The sequence below is a fragment of the Leptidea sinapis genome, chromosome 24 (assembly GCF_905404315.1).
Source record: "Leptidea sinapis chromosome 24, ilLepSina1.1, whole genome shotgun sequence".
Lineage (NCBI taxonomy): Eukaryota > Metazoa > Arthropoda > Insecta > Lepidoptera > Pieridae > Leptidea > Leptidea sinapis.
The window spans coordinates 10,892,677-10,903,609 of NC_066288.1; the positions used below are offsets into that span (position 1 = coordinate 10,892,677).

Here is a 10,933-nt window from a genome sequence, read left to right on the forward strand (position 1 = left end):
TTCGTATGTGATCACCGCAGCCCATACGCTCTTGTAACACCAGAGGAAATGTCGACCTTATCAAAATCGTATCGGGCACTTTTTTAAATATCGAAATTTTAAAGTACATATTTTTTACTGGATTTGAACAGTCTGTAGCCAGCTTTAAAACAGTTACATACCGGTACTATTGCGTTCGTGACAATACCGGGTTTATCGTTATCAGTCTAATTACGGCAGGGCAAGGACCGCATACTCGAGTCAAGGGTACTTTAACTCGGTTCCAAGTTCAAAGGTCACGAAGGTCAACGCTGAAATTGCTGAAAGATATTCAGTCTGTGGCCCTGAACTTTGTGTGGATTGAGCAAATACTATTTACGGAATGGAGAATATAGAATCTGTCGACATAAATGACTGATTTTATTACATGCTAACCCAGAAATGAGGGTACCCAAAGTTATTTAACGAAATATTTCCAAATATATCGTTAATTAATCCCTTTTAGAATCAATTTAACGGAATAAATATTTTGACTGTTGCATCTCAAAATATTCTTGATAATGTTATGTATGTTTATAAGCACATAAACTAATTGGCTAGAAACTGCGAGAATTGTAGTGTTAACACGAGGAACAGATATAAACTTGTTATGCCTACCACTCGGTTATGTCGAGTTAGTAAGTCTTTTATTGGGCGATGTATTTTACAACATGATCCCAGACAATTTACAAAACAATTAATGTGTTACCAAATTCAAAAGAATTGTTAAAAAACGTTTATGTGGTACAGGTATTATTAGTCTAGTCTAGATAGTCTCTTGCTGTCAACAGAGCAGGTTTGTTACTTTAACACGCGAGATACGTATGTCACTTTGTTTTTGTGTGCGTGCGTTGCTGAAAATAGAGGTTAACCGCTCACCGCTTTTATTTTCGACGTGTTCACAGCTGTCACAGCCTATCTAGACGTATATATTATCTAAGTAATTTTCTATGAGAAAATTTGACGATACGAGCCAGAGCAATACTTAAGGTAAATTATACGCCCTGCGCATTACAATAGAGTGCCGCTCGTCACTGTAAGACATAAGACGCTATGTCTCATAGCCAAGTTATTTCACTGCTGTGAATAATTTAATAACAATTCAAGCAGCTCTGCGTTGCACGCGGTCAAATCGTTTGCCTTTCTCTTCTATAAAAATGTTGTTATAAATTACTTTTTAAAGTGAACTTCATCCCCGTTAAAGAATATTTAAAAACAAGAATTAGTGTTGGCACAACAGTGACATTTTCGCTTTTGTGCCTTTATGGTTAAACAAGAGCCAGAAAGGGTTGAAGGGTATTTACTATGAGGGACTCTTTAGCAGTATGTGAAGTGGTAAACTAGTGATATGAGTGTGCTCTCAAATCTCTCAAATGGTGGCTCGACAATGTTCGTAATGACGCTTTCATTGTCAATTATACAACCACGATCACTAATAAAACAAAACAAGTACACACTTTATTTTGTTTTTGAATAAGTCTATACTCTATGACCTAAAAAAAATATTTAACGCTCTTTAATTTCGCCAAAAAACCACAGTTTTTTGTTGCCACACACAACTAAATCTAGGTTAGAGATGGTAGGTTCAAAGATATATTAGGTAATACCTAGTACATACATAATATTTCCATGTTTAACATTAGACTGGCCTTTTAATTTCAACTTAATATACAAACTTATAATTTGCCAAGATCCTGATAGGTATATTTTGTATTTTTCAAGTTTCGCGCACGTTGGCGGTATGGATGTACCTTTGCCATTTCTTGAAGTAAAAATAAAACCACTCACCTGAGAGTAATTATACAATAGGAAAAAAGGGCGGGAAACTTAAGATCGGTCGCACGTAATTTTAATAATTTTTCATTTTATTTTTAAATTTCATGTAAATATTTAGATATTTTGATCAGATAAGTTGTAGTTTGTATATATTTTAGTAGTTAGTTTTTATTAAAGTGTTAATTTGTGTAAATTTCATCCTATTGGTAAGTCTTCTTCTTCTTCTTCTTCACTTTTATATGATATGATGGACCCCCCGGATGATCCTGGGGGGACAGCCCCTGATATAGGTCATGTAGTGACAATATCTAATAATGACGAAGGTAGCACGATGGATACAGATGGTTCTGTGTCTCAGACATCTAGTGGCCGTAAAAGAGTGTCAGCTCGACCCAGAATATGCAGACACTGTAATAAAAGACGACGAAAACACCGTGGTGATAAAAAGGATATTAAGGAAAGTGATTGCAAATGTGTAGACATTAGTGACAAACAAATTCTTTCCAAAGTCGATTCCTGCAATAATTCTTCTATAGTAGTAGAGACCATACAAAAAAATAACACAGACACTCCACAACAGCCACAGCCCCCTGTTGCAAGGCTGTTATATAACTCATTAGATGCTGCTCCTTTTGTTGTACACATTCAGAAACAGTATTCATCTCCCGATGATAATGTTACTTTACATCCAGTTACATTTGGTCGTTTTCTCAAAAGAAATTCTATTAAAAAATATTGTGAATGGAAGTTTAAAAAGGATAGGCCGGAATAGGTTATCTATTTCTTTTTCTAAGTACCAAGATGCAAATGACTTTGTTGAAAACAAAAATTTAGAAAATGAAAAATATAAGGCTTTTATTCCATCATTTTCTGTGAGTAGAATAGGAATAGTCAGAGGAGTACCAGCTGAGTGGTCTGAAGAGGAAATAAAAGATAATGTTTCTGTTCCTATTGGCTGTGGCCCAATCATAAAAATTAGGAGAATAAAACGAAAGATGATGATTGATGGACAAAACCATCTTAAATGTACTGTGAGTCTAGGTATTTACTTTTGATGGACAGTTTTTGCCTAAACGAGTATATATGTGCTACACTTCTCTTACTGTAGACTTGTATATATATCCTACTATTCAATGCTACAATTGTTGTCGGTTTGGTCATGTGAAATCTCAATGCAGATCTAAACCAAGATGTTTTAGATGTGGTCAAGGACATAGTGGTGATAACTGCTCTGTTCAAGATGATTTTATATCTTGTTGTTTATGTAAAGGTTCCCATATTGCAACTGATAAAAAATGTTTAGAATATGAAAGACAAAGAGCTATAAAGGAATCAATGGCTAAAAACTGTATTTCCTATTCAGAAGCTTCAAAGATACATCCATCTGTCTCTCGAATTTCATATGCAGATACATTACTCTCATCACCTAACATCACTCCTAATACTTTTCCAACCCAGCATCAACATTCAACACCTAAAGCTATAAACAATACTTCATATAAAAAAACTGTTTTTGTTAAACCAAAGCCTCCACCTACACTTAGCAAAGGATATGACAAATCTGCTCACCAAGAAATTTTAAGGGATTTTAATATTCCCCAACCCTCTAATGGATGTGCATTAATTAACAAAGAAAATGAAAATCCTTTGGAGTCCTCAGTAATTGATTTAATTATTTCTCTTATAAAATCTCTTAGTCAATCGAATGAATTTTCACCGTCCAACGCTGCCTTATTAGTTTCTGCAATTACTAAAATTTATAAACCAAATAATGGACAAAGTTCTTCAATGGAATTGTCAAAGCATCACTCCTAAAAAAAGTGATCTTATTTATTTATTAAATAAATATAAACCTTATATCTGTGCTCTTCAAGAGACATGGTTGAAACCAGGATCTTTATTTAAGATTCGTGGTTATTCATGTCTCAGAGAAGATCGTGTGGATGGGCATGGCGGAGTAGCCATGCTTGTGAAATACCCTCTTTCCTTTTCTCTCTTCTCTATTCCTTCTCACAGTAATGATTTTTCTATTATTGCTGCTTTAGTTGAAAATATCTGTTATGTATCTATTTATATACCTCATCTTTCTTCTGCAATCTTAAATGAAATTAAAGATATTATTTCCATTCTTCCGAAGCCTTTTCTGATCCTTGGTGATTTTAACTGTCGCCATGAATCCTGGGGTTACTTATCTTCTAATAGTTATGGTAACACATTAATAGATATATTTGATTCAGTGAATTTGTGTATATTAAATGATGGTCATCCTACACGACGTTCTCATCCTGACGAGGGCCCAAGTGCTCCAGATTTAACAGTCACTACACCTAATCTTGCTTCTTCTTTGTCCTGGGATCCATTACGATCTACTTTTGGTAGTGACCACTTCCCACTATTATTATCATTTCCAACCTGCAATAATAACAATAAAGTATTACATAAAACTTATTCTCCTCGTTTAAAATATAAGCTTAATGATGTTGATTGGGATTTATATAAAGATCTAATAAAAAACAAAATTATTACACTTCCAAAAATTAATCCAGGTACAGAATCTCAGTGTGCAGATTCTTTAGCAAAAATCTTTATTGAGGTTGCCAATGAGATATTTCCAAGTAAAAATAGCTCTTTGGGTTTTATTCCTTCTCCTCCTTGGTGGGATAACGAATGTACTGAGGCAGTAAAGAGAAGAAAATATGCTGAAATTACATACTGTCAATGTTCCACTGATGAGAATTTTGAAATTCTTACAAAGAGTATGTCAGAAACTTCAAAATTTCTAAAGAAAAAGAAATTTGATGGCTGGAAAAATTTCTGCTATTCAATATCACCTGATGTCAAACCATCTCTTGTATGGCAAAATATAAGAAGGTTTAAATCTGCATACAAAGATTCATCCCCAAAATCAATCCCTTTTCATTTAGTTAATAGCTTTTTAGATAAATTGGCTCCACCTTTCGTTCCTGAAGACTTAATAATTGGTTACCCTGTAATAAATATAAATAATGATAACTGTTTTGGTTTAAACAGTATATTTTCTCTCACTGAACTAAAAGGTGTATTGTCTCATGTTAAGGATTCTGCTCCTGGGCTGGATGGTATTCCGTATTCCTTTATCTCTCATTTAGATGATGATGCTTTATTTTATTATTTATCTCTTATAAATTCCATAGTGACATCTGGTAACATCCCCTCCACGTGGAAACGTCAAGAAATAATTCCCTTACTGAAACCTAATAGGTGTTCTTCAGACCATTCTGCCTATCGCCCAATCGCACTTTCTTCTGTTTTGATGAAAATTACAGAACATCTTATAAAAAATCGTTTAGAATGGTTTCTTGAGCATAACGGTCTATTATGTGAATCCCAATTCGGCTTCAGACGTGGGAAAAGTACTATTGATAGCTTAAGTATATTCATTTCTGAAATTCAATTATCATTTTCAAATAATAAATCAGTAATAGCTGCGTTCTTAGATATAAATTGTACCTATGATAATGTCGTAATAAGTATTTTAAAGAGTAAGCTTTTACAACTTAATATACCTCTGCTATTAACAAATTTTATCATAAACATGCTTTCCGAAAGATACATAACCCGGAAAGTAGATGACAGGAAGTCAATTACTCGACTTGTTTCAAAGGGCTTCCCCCAGGGATCAGTACTTAGCCCAATATTGTATAATATTTATACACACGATTTAAAATCATCACTTAATAGTGTAAATGTTCTTCAGTATGCTGATGATCTATTAATTTACTGTTGTGATATTTCTATTGAAAAAGCTAGTTCTTCTATAACACAACCGCTGATAAATTTAAAAACTTGGTTGGACTTAAATGGCCTTGATCTATCTATCACCTGAAAAAAGTACAATAGTTTTAATCACGAGATCTAGAACTCCTCCTCCTATTTCTATATTTTATGAGGGTTATCAGATTCCAGTTAAAGATAATGTTAAGTTTTTGGGAATTGTCTTAGATTCGAAACTAACTGGTATCCCACATTGTGATTACCTAAATGCTAAATGTGAGCGTACTCTTAATATTTTAAGATGTCTGTCAGGTGTTTGGTGGGGTGCGCACCCTTTTTGCATGAAATTGTTATATAATGCTCTTATAAGAAGTATATTAGATTATGGTACATTCTTGCTGGAGCCTGGTAGTGTTAAGGCTTTTAAAAAACTAGATCTCATACAGTCCAAAGCTTTACGAGTAGTTTCTGGTGCTATGCGGTCAAGTCCTATCAATGCTCTTCAAGTAGAATGTGGTGATCCTCCACTACATCTACGTCGTCAATATTTAGCAGACAAATTTATATTCCGATCTTTTCAGTTTCTTAACCACTCTCTTTATAACAAACTTCAGAAACTTTCTCATTATATAGATTCATCTGCATATTGGTCAAATAAAAAACCACCTTGTCTAATCAATAGTTTTAAGAAATTTATCAACATAAAAGCTCCTATTCATCGATCCATTAATTATCCTCTTTTCAGTACTAGCTTTGAAGCATTAATGTTGCTTCCAGAAATTAATTTTAACTCAGATTTAAATAAGCACGATATTAGTACAAATTTTTCGTTTAATCTTCTTAAAAATACTGTTTGGGTTGATTACCATCATATTTACACAGACGCGTCTAAACATACCTCCTCGGATCCCGTTGGTGTAGGTGTCTATCACGCTCAATTTAAAATATCACAGAAAATTAAACTTCCTCCGGAAACATCGGTGTTTACTGGGGAATGTTATGGTATTTTTAAAGCTATTGAATATATTATTCTATTTAAACTTCCTAAAACAATAATTTTCTCTGATTCAAAAAGTGCCTTACAATCTCTCAATAGGTTCCTATTTAAATCAAAAAACATTTCTTCTGTTGTCATAGAAATAAGAAATCTATTAAATAAATGCAATCACTTTTGTCTTTCTGTGTTGTTTGTATGGATCCCCAGCCATAGCGACATTCCTGGTAATATAAAAGCAGACCAACTAGCTAATGAAGCCGTGGTCGATGGCGACATTTTCCCTTATAAAGTTTTTTGCCAGGATCTAGGTGTTCACCTTCAGGATTGTTGGAATAGACTTTGGACTGAAACTGGTCAATCAAAAGGCAGGAAATATTTTAACCTTCAGCCACTTATTTCATTTAAACCATGGTTTTTCCGTGCCAAATGCAATAAGTTAGTATGTTCTTCTATCATAAGAATGCGTTTGGGTCATGTTTGCACTCCTGTTCATCTTAATAGATTAGGCATTGTATCTACTGACATGTGTGAATGTGAATCCGATAAATGTGATCTAGATCACATTTTCTTTTCATGTTCTCTATACGACCGCTCCTCATTCCTGAATGATCTAATATCTCTTAATGTTCCTTTTCCTACCTGTATATCCTGTCTAATTATGTATCCATGTAAATTTTATAAAATATTGTCATCTTTCATTCTTCAAAATCATATTAAAGTTTAAATATTTGTAATGTTGTGTAAGTAGCAAGTATATATATGTATATTTATGAAATTTTTAATATCCGTTTCAATCCTCTTTCTACTTATCTGATCCTTTCCCGTGTTCCGTATCCTTTTTTAACTTTTTTTATCCTTTTAGTTTCCCAATCTTTTAATTTCCGTTATTGGCAAAAAGTAAACGCTATTTCCAAAAGAAGAAAAAAAAAAAAAAATTATACAATACATTTCCCGCCTATTAAAACAAAAACACGTGATATTTGTTTGTTTAATTTTTGTTTTATTTAAACTCATCGAGTCATAGAAAAATTATTGCACGCGACACGTTGTAAGACTAGGTCAAAAAGCGAGCCCATGCAACTCATATTTTTTGACCCTTATTATACAACTGTTGCATAAAATACTATAAAGAGAGTTTAATGAGTGCAAACATACCTTAATATAAAAACTTATAATTTGCCAAGATGCTGATACGTATATTCTGTAATTTTCACATTTCGCGCACGTTGGCTGTATGGGCGTACCTTTGCCATTTTTTTAAGTAAAAATAAAACCACTCATTTGAGTTAAGTATTTATACAATACATTTCCCGCCTATTAAAACAAAAAAAAATGTGATATTTTTTGTTTAATTTTGGTTTTATATAGAAATCATCAAAACATAGTAATTATTTCTTCTGTTATCACACGATAACATATTTATGACTTTTTCAGATGGGCCGTCAATCATACAGCCACAAGTAAATATCTTAGTAGCGTGAAAATGACGCTTGATGTTTTATTTGTGCTCGGCAACCCTGAGTAGGTAAGTAAGATAGTAAGAGTAGATCATAGTGTGTGTAAACTGATTTATCAATGTGTTATGAACCCAACACAGCTACGAACTGAGTGCGATTTATTTATTTGACAAATTGCGCCCACAAAATAGAAACTAATAGAAACAGTAGGTATAATACATCAACAATAATATACATATACAATGAAATGCCTCACAGGATTCTTGAAAAACCCAAAAATTTCGGAGCGGCACGGCACTTGCGCTTGTCACCTTGAGATATGATGTTAAGTCTCATTCGGCCAGTAATTTTAATAGCTACGGCGCTCTTCAGACCGAAACACAATAATGTTTAAACATTACTGCTTCACGGCATAGATAGACGCCGTTTTCCCTGGTAGTTCTGTTCAAGGGAGGGTATTAACCTAATTGAGATCTTGTATAAAAACAACAATTTTGGCGGGATTCTAAAGTAGGCAAACACCTAATGCCGAAGTTAAGCTACCATCTGTCTGGTAAATAAGTAAGTATATTATAAAGTTAAATTCAGTGACTAACTGTTTTTCAATTTATTCATAATTCGTAATACGTTTGTATTTGTTTGCTTAATTTTCGGTGGTATCGGCCAACGAACTAAGAATATTTATCAATAATTCATCGATTTACTTTAAAGTTGGATGGTTAAAAAAGAAGCCATGTGTTATATATGCTATTTATAAATCTCAATTCACTGTATATAATAACATTCATAAGATATGTTACATTATACATTTTGATAATGATTATCTGTGGTTACTGTTTTGTTTTTTATCCGCAAGAGGCGCTGTTTGCCTTAGCTGTCTGTATCTAGTCTGAGAAAAATGTATCTGAACAGATCTAAAAAAGTAGTTGTATAGAAAAATAATTATCACCTATTATTTCATTTCCTGGAGTTAATAAGCCCGAGTCATTTAAGTCAATTATGAGCCCCTTATTCATTTATGGCCTACAAAATCGACAGATTCGATAATCGATATCGATTCAGATAATCGCTGCATATTTAACAGCATACAAAAAAAGTAAAAATCAAATAATTCTTCAAATAATATTTAAAAATAAATAGATTACAGCGATTTTTGCATCAAATTATCAATATTTTTTATTTAATTTAGTGATATTAACGCTCTACTTAATTTTTAGTTAGTTGAAGTTAAGTAACAAGCAGAAAGAGGAATTATGTAAAAAAAAAAAGATAAAGCTGACACGAATTTGATTCGTGTTTGTTTCGTGTAGGGGACACGAGGCATCCTCAGGAGAAATTGACTCACCGAACTCTGGAACAAGAGGTTCATTGAAGATAAATCTTAGTGTTAATCCCGCACTTCAAACACTTCAAAACATCAAGATCGTGAGATCGAAAGCGCAATGGCGTATCGAGCAATTTTTAATTTCGCGGCCCTTACATTTGTATGGAGTTCTGTGGATATATATAATATATGATAAGTGATAATTATGTCTATAACCCTCTTCGAGATTTGACCCAGGCAAAGACGCAACGTCATAGTTCATACTACTCGTCGAACAGGCATATAATAATTAATAATAGACTATGTAATCAAACACGTGAGAACGCACTATTATGTATTTCGATACTCTTCCGTTGTGTGCGTGTGTGAATGTCTGAGCGTGTGTGCAGGATCACGTTACAGCTGAAACCGGGGGCGCCTGCCGAAAAGTGCGGTCATCGACCCGGTCAGGAGCATGGCCGTATAGCGCGAGCCGCGCATTTTGATCGGCGCCTCAACAATTGGCTGCACTGTCATGAAGCTTGTTTTTAGAACTAAGTTTCACCATTTTTGGAATGAGATAAATTTTACTGACGACAATTTATGTTAACTAATGTATTATTTATTACAAGGTATGTGTATATCTTTCACATTAAAAGAAATACTTCTAGTTTTGACTACTTCTATAATTAACCACATCTCTTGTACACATTTTTTGACACATTAGATTTGAATTTTGATAATAAAAGTTAAATATTAACTGACAGTGATAAAGTGAATAAAATGCTACTTGCAATCTTTTTTATTTAGATTTAGGTACATGCATGTATTTAAATTTTATTTCGTAACAAACATTGAAGCAAAGAAGCTTATAAGTATTTAGCTTCTTTGTTTCAAAGTATATAGATAAACAATGATATAAAGTATCAAAATTATTACATTGTACGCAAGAGTCGGTGATATATTTGGTGACATTGAACTGAGTCCATTGCCAACGACCTCGCGGGGAAGCTCCGCGGTTTGCGTAATCGTTCCTTAGTACGCACAAACACACACACTCAAACACATCACGCACCTGGGCACACCTCCAGGCATTTTACTTTTAAATATTTGATTATATTGAACTTAAATTTCAGATTAAGCATTTACGTATAAAATCAACTATGACGTTGATTGGTTGGGGTATTTTTGACTACGGGTCGCGCATAGAATGCGTTATGCATTCCACGCCACTCGGGATAATCTATACTTCTATACTAATATTATAAAGAGGAAAGTTTTGATTGTTTGTTTGTTTGCATTGAATAGGCTCCGCAACTACTGAACCGATCTGAATAATTCTTTTACTGTTGGGAAGCTACATTATCCCCGAGTGATATATATAGAGTGGCTATATTTTATTTTCAACAAATTAGGGATCCCTACTAAAAGTCCAGTAATGTAACCCAAGGTGTAAAAATACCTACGCGAACGACGTGGCGGGGTATCAGCTATAATATATAAATTCCCTCGGGTCAAAGATAGTTTAAGTTAAATAATACCAACAAACATTAAATAATACCAACCCATAGTAGGGTTCACCTCATGCTTTATCATTGGTCTGACTAAAATATTTTTGACATAAAAATA

General features: G+C 33.5%; 1 long non-coding RNA gene across 1 annotated transcript; it reads right to left on the reverse strand.

Moving 5' to 3' along the window:
- Positions 1 to 3,447: 3,447 nt before the first annotated feature.
- On the reverse strand, positions 3,448 to 5,266 carry LOC126971880 (uncharacterized). The gene is made up of 2 exons (XR_007731007.1): positions 4,321 to 5,266; positions 3,448 to 4,206 (listed from the first exon to the last, which is right to left on the reverse strand). It is a non-coding gene; the product is annotated as an uncharacterized LOC126971880 (long non-coding RNA).
- Between the last annotated feature and the right edge of the window lie 5,667 nt (positions 5,267 to 10,933).